Source organism: Nannospalax galili, unplaced genomic scaffold (assembly GCF_000622305.1).
Source record: "Nannospalax galili isolate Female #2095 unplaced genomic scaffold, S.galili_v1.0 scaffold1138, whole genome shotgun sequence".
Lineage (NCBI taxonomy): Eukaryota > Metazoa > Chordata > Mammalia > Rodentia > Spalacidae > Nannospalax > Nannospalax galili.
The window spans coordinates 2,312,861-2,320,974 of record NW_008342297.1 but is presented as its reverse complement, the minus strand read 5'-3'; the positions used below and the strand labels follow the sequence as shown (position 1 = coordinate 2,320,974).

Genomic DNA, 8,114 nt, shown 5'->3' with positions numbered 1-8,114 from the left:
TTATTCATTTGTGTGTATGTGTGTGCCTGCATGAGTTCATGTGTACCATGTACATGCAAGTGTCCTTGGAAGCCAGAAGAGGGAGTTGGATCCCCAGGAGTTACAGGCTGTGAGCCACCATGTGGATGCCGGGAACCAAACCCAGAATCTCTGTAAAAGCAGTAAGCCGTCTTAACTGCTGAGCCATCTTTCTAGCCGCCAAATTATTTAACTCTCTGAACTTCAAGCCTTCATCTGTCCAACAGAGACAATACCAACTACAAGGCCTGCAAGGATGGTGTGGGATGCAGTGGTGAAAAGCACTCACTGGTCCTCGGCAGATGTCAGCTTCAGGTCCTGCTGCTTGTAGACCAGCACAGGGGCTAGCAGAGGACAGGTCCAGAAACAGCTCCAGCTACAGGGGATTCTCTGTGCTCTCCTTATAGGTGCTAAGACTTTGGGGTGGGGGGAGTTTGCAGTTTTATCACATTTTTGTCATTCAGAAGAGCAGCTCAGCTCGACCCTGGAGCTAAGAGCCCAGACCAGGAGGATAATATGGAGGCACCAGGCAATTACCTCACCTGTTGGGTTTTAGAATCTCTGGCTCTTTACAGCTCCTAAAATCACTCTACTCCTGCTTCCCTCCATCTCTGAGATAAGCCCCATTAGAAGGTCCTCTGGGACTTTTGTACAGACCAAACCCACCATCTTTGCCAAATTATGTCCTTCCTTGCACTGCTGGGAATTGAACATGGCCTTCACATGTTAGACAGATGCTCTACTACTGACCAGCCCTGTCTTTTTCTTTTTCCTTTCCCTCCCTTTCCCTCCCTTCACCCCCTTTCCCCTCCCCCTCCCCTCCCCTCCCTTCCCCTCCCCTTCCCTTCCTTTTCTTTTTTCTTTTCTTTTGAGGCAGGATCTGGAGATGTAATGGGATGATTTGTTCTTCAGAATCTCTGGCATAATGAACATCCACCCATTTACAGGTTCAAGCACAGTCCATTGAAGAAAACCTTTCCAAAGTTGTAACGTAGATTTACAGAGGCAACCTTCACTGTGTCAAAGTAAACGGACTTTCAGTTGGAGGGAGTTCCTACAGAAAAGAACCCAAGGGGCAGACTAAGGAAGTTGGGTGATAGGTGGGAACATTGTCACAAATTTTCCTAAAGCACTTTGAATCCCCAACAACTCTTAAGTTCTCTTTGGTGGACTAGCACAGTAGCCAGAGAAGTTTGGGGTGAGAGTTAACCCCTCCCTCAGTCTAGTAATCACATGGTCAGGACATAGCATCAGAACAAATTCAGCTAAACATCTAGGCTTTGGTTTGGTTTAGTTTTTGAGACAGGGTCTTGTTACATATCCCAAGCTGACCTCTGCTTCCTGAATGCTGGGGTTACAGGCATGAATTGCCATGCCCAGCTTCCTCGCCTTATCAGGAACAGCATCAAAGGGCTGAGAATGTAGATCAATGGGTAGAGTGCTGGTTTAGTACCACAAAGCCCTGAGTTCAATCTCCAATACTGCACAAACAAAGGTAGAGGCAGGAAGATCAGGAGTTCAAGACTATATAAGCTACATAGCAAATTTAAACCCAGGTTTCAGGAGACCCTGTTTCAAAACACAGACTAAAACCAGAAGTCTTTTTAAATTAATGGTTGCAAACAGAGTCAATAAAGACCAAGTCCATAGGTGCCGTTAATCCCAGTACTCAGGAAGTAGAGGCAGGCAGATCTCTGTGAGACCAGACAAGCCTGGTCTACAAAGCAAGTTCCAGGCCAGCTAGGGCTGTACATTGAGATTCTGTCTCAAAGAAAGAAACAAAACAAAATCAAACAAAAACCCCAAGCCTGCAGAGCCCAGTGAGGTGGGGCCCAATAGAAGGAGGTTAGGTCCCTGGAGTCATGCCCCGGAAGGGAATATTGTGACCAAGCCCCTTCTCTTCCTTTGCTTGCTGGCTGCCATGCCCACATTCATCAAATCCCATTGCAGGCCCCAAAGCAATGGAGCCAAGTAACCATGGAGTGAAACCTCAAGGCAAATAATCTTTCCTCCTTGTCAGATTATTTCAGTGATGGGAAGATGACCAATAAACCAGCTCCCTTTAATAACACTCAATAACAACCTCTTTTCTCCTTCCTTCCTTCCTTTCTCCTTCCCTCCCTCCCCCTCCCTCGTCCTTCTTTCCTTCTGTCCTTACTTCCTTCCTCCCTCCCCCGCTTCCTTCCTTCCGTCCTTCTTTCCTTCTGTCCTTCCTTCCTTCTGTCCTTCCTTCCTTCCATCCTTCTGTCCTTCCTTCCTTCTGTCCTTCCTTCCTTCCATCCTTCCTTCCTTCTGTCCTTCCTTCCTTCCTTCCTTCCGTTCTTCCTTCCTTCCTTCCTTCCTTCCTTCCTTCCTTCCTTCCTTTCTCTCTTTCTTTCTTTCTTTCTTTCTTTCTTTCTTTCTTTCTTTCTTTCTTTCTTTCTTTCTTTCTTTCTTTCTTTCTTCTTTTTTTTTTTTGGTTTTTTTTTTTTTTTTTTTTTTTTGAGACAGGGTCTCATGTAGCATAGGGTGGCCACAACTTGATGTGTAGGATGACTTAAAACTAGTTTCCTGCCTCTGCCTCCTTAGTGCTGGACTGTAGGTGTGGGCCACTAACTGGCTAGGCTACTGTATGTTTTTAATTGTTGCACAGCTGCCGTCTAAACCACTTTAAACACCAGGTGAGTATTGTGGCTTATGCCTGTAATTCCAGTCCTTGGGAGGCTGAGGCTTGAGGATCAGGAGTTCAAGATCATTTTGGGATATCTATTAGGTTTGAAGCCAGCCTGGGCTACATGAGACCCTGTCCAAAAAACAAATCAAAACAAACATCAACCAAAAAACCCCAACACCTCACCCTCTTCCACAGTCCCTGCCAACTAACTTTCTACTCTACCTCTAGGTGTTTGACTCATCCAAGCTCCTCACAGCCTGTGTCAGGGCTCTCTTCCTTTTTAATGCTGGGGATAATGCATTGTATGCACAGACCACTTATCTGCCAACAGAGACTCTTCCTCGTCTCAGCCACTGCCACTCCGGCTGAGAACACGGTGGTTCATCATGGCATTCTGAGTGTGTGTGCTTGTGCCACAACAAATGCCTGAAATGACGCTGTGTCTCAATAAAAGTCCATTAAAAGAAAATGACTATGCATGTAAAAAAATGTGTCACTCAGCAAAGCATTCCTTCAAAGACCAGGGACATTCAGATGATCAGAGAATGCAGCTCCACAACTCCTTGTGAAAAAGCAAACTGCTTTGTGCCTGACTGCACCACCCATGGCCAAATCTAGACAAACAGGACTGGGCGTGGACAGACAGGCAGAGGCAAGCTGTAGCAGAAGACTGGATCTATTTATGTACAATGCCGAGCCCTGTGCAGTGGCCCACAGCTGTAATCCTAGCACTTGGGGAGTGGAGGCAGGAGAATCAAGAGTTCAAGGCCCGTCTTGGCTGCAGGAGACTACCTCAAACACAAACAAACCAACACCCACAAAGACTAAAGCAAAAAGAGATCTACTCTGGTGAATACATATGATAACAAATTTGACCCTGTAAGGAAAAAAAATATGTGAGTATCTGTTAAGAACTTTCCATAATGTTTCACCACAGAATGCACATCCAGCTATGTGTGCAGGTGAGGAGCTGGAGGGAGGGCTGGGCCATTGCTGTAGCGCTACGGTCCACCTTTCCATCGTGGGAAACAGATTACTTGTGTCTATTATTGAAACATGCAGTTAATAGTTTATTTTCAATAATTAAGATGACAAAGAGGAGGCTGGAGAGAAGGCTCAGTGGTTAAGAGTGTGTTCTGCTCTTGCAGAGGGTCTGAGTTTGGTTCCCAGCATGCATGGTGAGCAGCTCACAACCTCCTGTAACTCCAGTTCCAGGGAATCTGATATCTCTGGCCTCCAAGGGCACCTGCACTCACCCCCACACAGGTACACACATAATAATAATAATATAATAATGACAACAAAGAATGAAAGAGTGACTTTGGTTTTGCTGGATCCTCAGCTATTGGGAAAGGATTTTCTGACCCAGGCATGGTAGCATATTCCTGTAACCCCAATACTCTGTTTGAGGCTGAAAGATTGCTACAAGTTCAAGGCCAGTGAGAGCTATGCATCAAGACCCTGATATAAAGCAAAGCAAAGCAAAGCAAAGTAAAACAAAGGTCTTTTTGAACAAAGTCCCAGAGTGTGACCTATGACATCCTGTGGATTCCTCATTCAGCCCCAGGTTATCCTGAAATTAGGCATTAGGGTTATTTGGTCACAGATAATTGAGTGAACTTGGGAAAATAGTTGCCAGGCTTCCGGTTCCTCATCTTTAAGAAAGAAGGTGGAATGGGAGTGGAGGTGTTGCCTTTACTCCTAGAACTCAGGAGGCAGAGATAGAGATCTGCGTGTTTGAGGCCAGCCTGATTCACATACTGAGTTCCAGGACAGCCAGGGCCGGATAGTGAGACCCTGTCTCAAAAAGAGAGAGACAGCACTCAGGAGGCAGAGGCAGAGGCAAGCAGATCTCTGTGAGTTCAAGGCCAGCCTGGTCTACATAGTGAGCTCCAGGCTGGCCCCAGTACAGGGAGACCCTGTCTCAAAAAGACCGGTGGGGTGGGGGGAGGCACTTGTCTTTCAAGCCTAGTAAGAACTGATCCCTGAATGTTGTCCTCTGACTGCCACATGCTCACCATGGTATTTGAGCCCCCACGCAGACACACAAGTCAATAAATAAAAATAAATAAGAAGGCCGTTTTACTCTTTCACTGAAGACCAATTGAGGGAGTGCACTTTGTCAGGCTGCAGAACACAAGGGAAGGCCTTCCACGAAGGCAGCCAGGGAAAACCACTACATACCCAGAGGGCCAGGGCAGGCTCCGGAGGGCAGAGGGATCTTTGAACTGACAGCTTGGCAAGGGTTTCCACTCATTTTGCCTATGTAAGTGGAGCCACTTCTCTGCGTCTGGCTTTGCATGTCTGTCTTGGTTCCTTTCTTTTCCCAAGCAGCGGTCCATTGAATGGATATACCAACCAGGTCGTTTGCTGCTCATTGAGTACAGTGAGCTCTGGAGCTCTTTTCAGTTTGGTCTGTTACTAGCAGACTTGGTGTTTGTGTTTTTGTGTAGGTACAGTCTTATTTTGTTAATTACTGAGAATAGCATAGCAAATGTTCTAAATACAGGAACCTTTCCAATGTGGTTACACTGTCTTTTTTCTTGAGACAGGGTCTCTCTACATAGTTGGCCTGGAACTCTTTATGTAGGCCAGCTGGCCTGCAATTCACATAGATCCACCTGCCTCTGCCTCTTGAGTGCTAAGATTAAAGGTGTGCACCACCAAGTCTGGCTAGTTAGAATCATTTTATTCCCACTTCCCCATGTATGAGACTTTCAGATGTTTGTAGTTATTCAAAGCCAGGGAGCTAGGAGTTCACAGTAACTCCTGGTACTTGTTTGCTTAGCTGTGCTGGGGCTCAAACCCAGGGCTTTAATACTATGCAAGTGCACTGAACATCACTCCCAGCCTCTGCACTGGTTTTTGTTTTGCTTTCTTTTCAAATATGGAATACTACTGGGTGTGGTGGCACACGCCTTTAATCCCAATACTCCAGAGCCAGAGGCAGGCTGATCTCTGTGATTTAGGCCAGCCTGGTCTACATAGTGAGTTCCAGGTCAGCTGGGGCTACAGGGAGATCCCGTCTCAAAAAGACAAAAAATAACTAAGTAAGTAAAATAAAATAAAATATGCAATGCTTCATGAATTTTGGTGTCATCCTGGCACAGAGCCATGCTAATCTTTATTGTTCTAACTTTAGTATATGTGCCGGCAAACTGAGCACTACTTTTTCTGAGAGTCTTAGTTTGTAGCCCTGACTCTCCATTCCCCCTTCCTCAGCCTCCAGAGTGCTGGAATTACAGGCATGTGTCACCATGCTGGCTTTCTCATTGTGGTTCGTCCTGTCCCTATCATCTATCTATCTATCTATCTATCTATCTATCTATCTATCTATCTATCTATCTATCTACCTATCTATCTATCATCTATCATCATCTATCTAAGACAGGGTCTTACTTAGCTCAGGTTGGCCTTGAACTTACATAGTTCTGGATGACCTTGAATTTCTGATCATCCCGCCTCCACCTCCCAAGTGCTGGGCGTGTGTGCCACCATACTCAGTTTATGTGATGCTAGGGACTAAAATTCAGGGCTTCCTTCATGTTAGGCAAGCACTCTACCAACTGAGCCACACTCCCAGTGGTGGTGGTGTTTGCAACAGCATTTCTCCAATGGTAAATGATGCTGGTTAGTGTTTCATGTTTCTGTTAAGCATTCATTTACAGTTCTGGTGAAATGTTGGTTGGAATCTTTGTCTAGGCTGCATGTCTTCTTACAAGTGGTACACACCCTCTGGCAGTGGTACTGTGAATATCTGCTCCCAGTCTGTAGCTTGCCTTTCCATTTATTCTTAGAAACTTCTGAACTCTTGCTTGTTTTCATGTCAATAAAAGGTTCAAAGAGGGACACGGTCCATGATGGGTGCCCCACGCCCTGCTGACTGGCTGTGTCTCAGAAACTGCAGAAGAACAAAGGCTAGGTGATGTAGACTCGTCACAGCTGCTGGCTGGTGTTACCAAGTCCAGGTGTTGGGCCAGGCAGGCAAAAGACCAATAAAGGTTACCAGTAGGCTGGTATGAGGCCAAATGCACAAGCTCTCTTCTGGAATTCTGGAAGGGGTGATAGACTGGGGAACCAATACCAACCTGGAGGAAACACAGCCCCCAGGTGGTCTTGGACAGGCCGCCCAAGCTGGTGGCTACGGGTAAGGACAAGGCAGAAACACCTCAGGACTCACACCTGCCCTAGCTCCCTTGGCAGTGCTTTGAAGGCTAGAACAGGCCTTGCCTCAGGGGATGTCAGCTTTATTCTCGAGCCTCCCAGGTTGGGAGGAAACTGTTCTGCCTGAGGGAGAGATGTAGACACTGTGGAGTGGTGGTGGTGGGGCTCTCTGTCTGCTGCAGAGGAGTCTACCCTTCCCCAAGTTTCTGTCTGCCCTCAGGGTCTACACCTGGGGCTGGACTTTGGACCATGATTCCTCATTCCCCACCAGGCTGGAGCCCTCTACTGAAAAGAGGGCTTATCCCAAAGGTAGTATGGGTGAGGTTGGAGTGCACAGCCCCCTCTCAAGATCCAGGGGGATCAGAGTGCAGAGTGAGGCATTTCTCTGGCTTAGGACAGACTCATAAGGGGCAGCTTAGGATAGCCCTGCCCATACTATTCTTTTTTTTTTTTTTTTAAGTTTTATTTATTGACATGTATGAATGTTTTGCCTATGTGTATGTATGTGCACCCCGCGCATGTCCAGTTTCTATGGAGGTCAGAACAAGGCATCAGATCCCCTGGAACTGGAGTTACAAATGGTTGTGAACCTCCATGTGGGTGCTGGAAACAGAACCCAGGTCCCCTGCAAGAACAAGACACTGACCTTTCAGGAGACCCCTGAGTACCTAGCAGTCAGGAGCAGGAGGGCTTCAGCTGACAGGTGCCAACCCAGCTCCTTTACCCTCCTCCCAATGGAGCTGGAGCCTCTGCCTGCTGGGTCTGGCTGGGGCGTTATCAGTAGGGCTCTGCAAGCAGCATGTGACTCTTTGAGAACACACACAAAAAACACAGCAGCATAAGAGACTTACCTGCCTGCTCCCTGAAACCTGCTGGTCTTTGGTAACATCTATAGGCTCTAGAATGCATTTATATGAAAAAAAAATTAATGTACTCAAACACCACATAGGAGTACAAAGGAATCCAATTATATTGCGATAGAAGAATCACTACCTAGGGCCTTACTGTGCTGAACACTCACTTTTCAACTGAGCTATACTTTCAGTCCTGGAAGATGACGAAGATGAAGGTGATGAAGGAGAATAATAATAATAATAATAATAATAAAAAACACACTGACTGAGAATGTCCCCCCAGTAGGCTCCAAATATTTGAATACTTGGTCACCAGGTCATGGTATTGTTTGGGGAGGGTCTTGGAAACTTCAGGAGGTGTGGCCATGCTGGAGGAAGCATGTCATCCATTGGAGAAGGGTGGGGGGGTTGGGGGAGTGGGGTGG

At 46.6% G+C, this 8,114-nt stretch overlaps 1 pseudogene; it reads right to left on the bottom strand.

Annotated features, from left to right (window-relative positions):
* Positions 1–5,736: 5,736 nt before the first annotated feature.
* LOC115071275 lies at positions 5,737–5,837 on the bottom strand (annotated as a pseudogene).
* Positions 5,838–8,114: the final 2,277 nt, after the last annotated feature.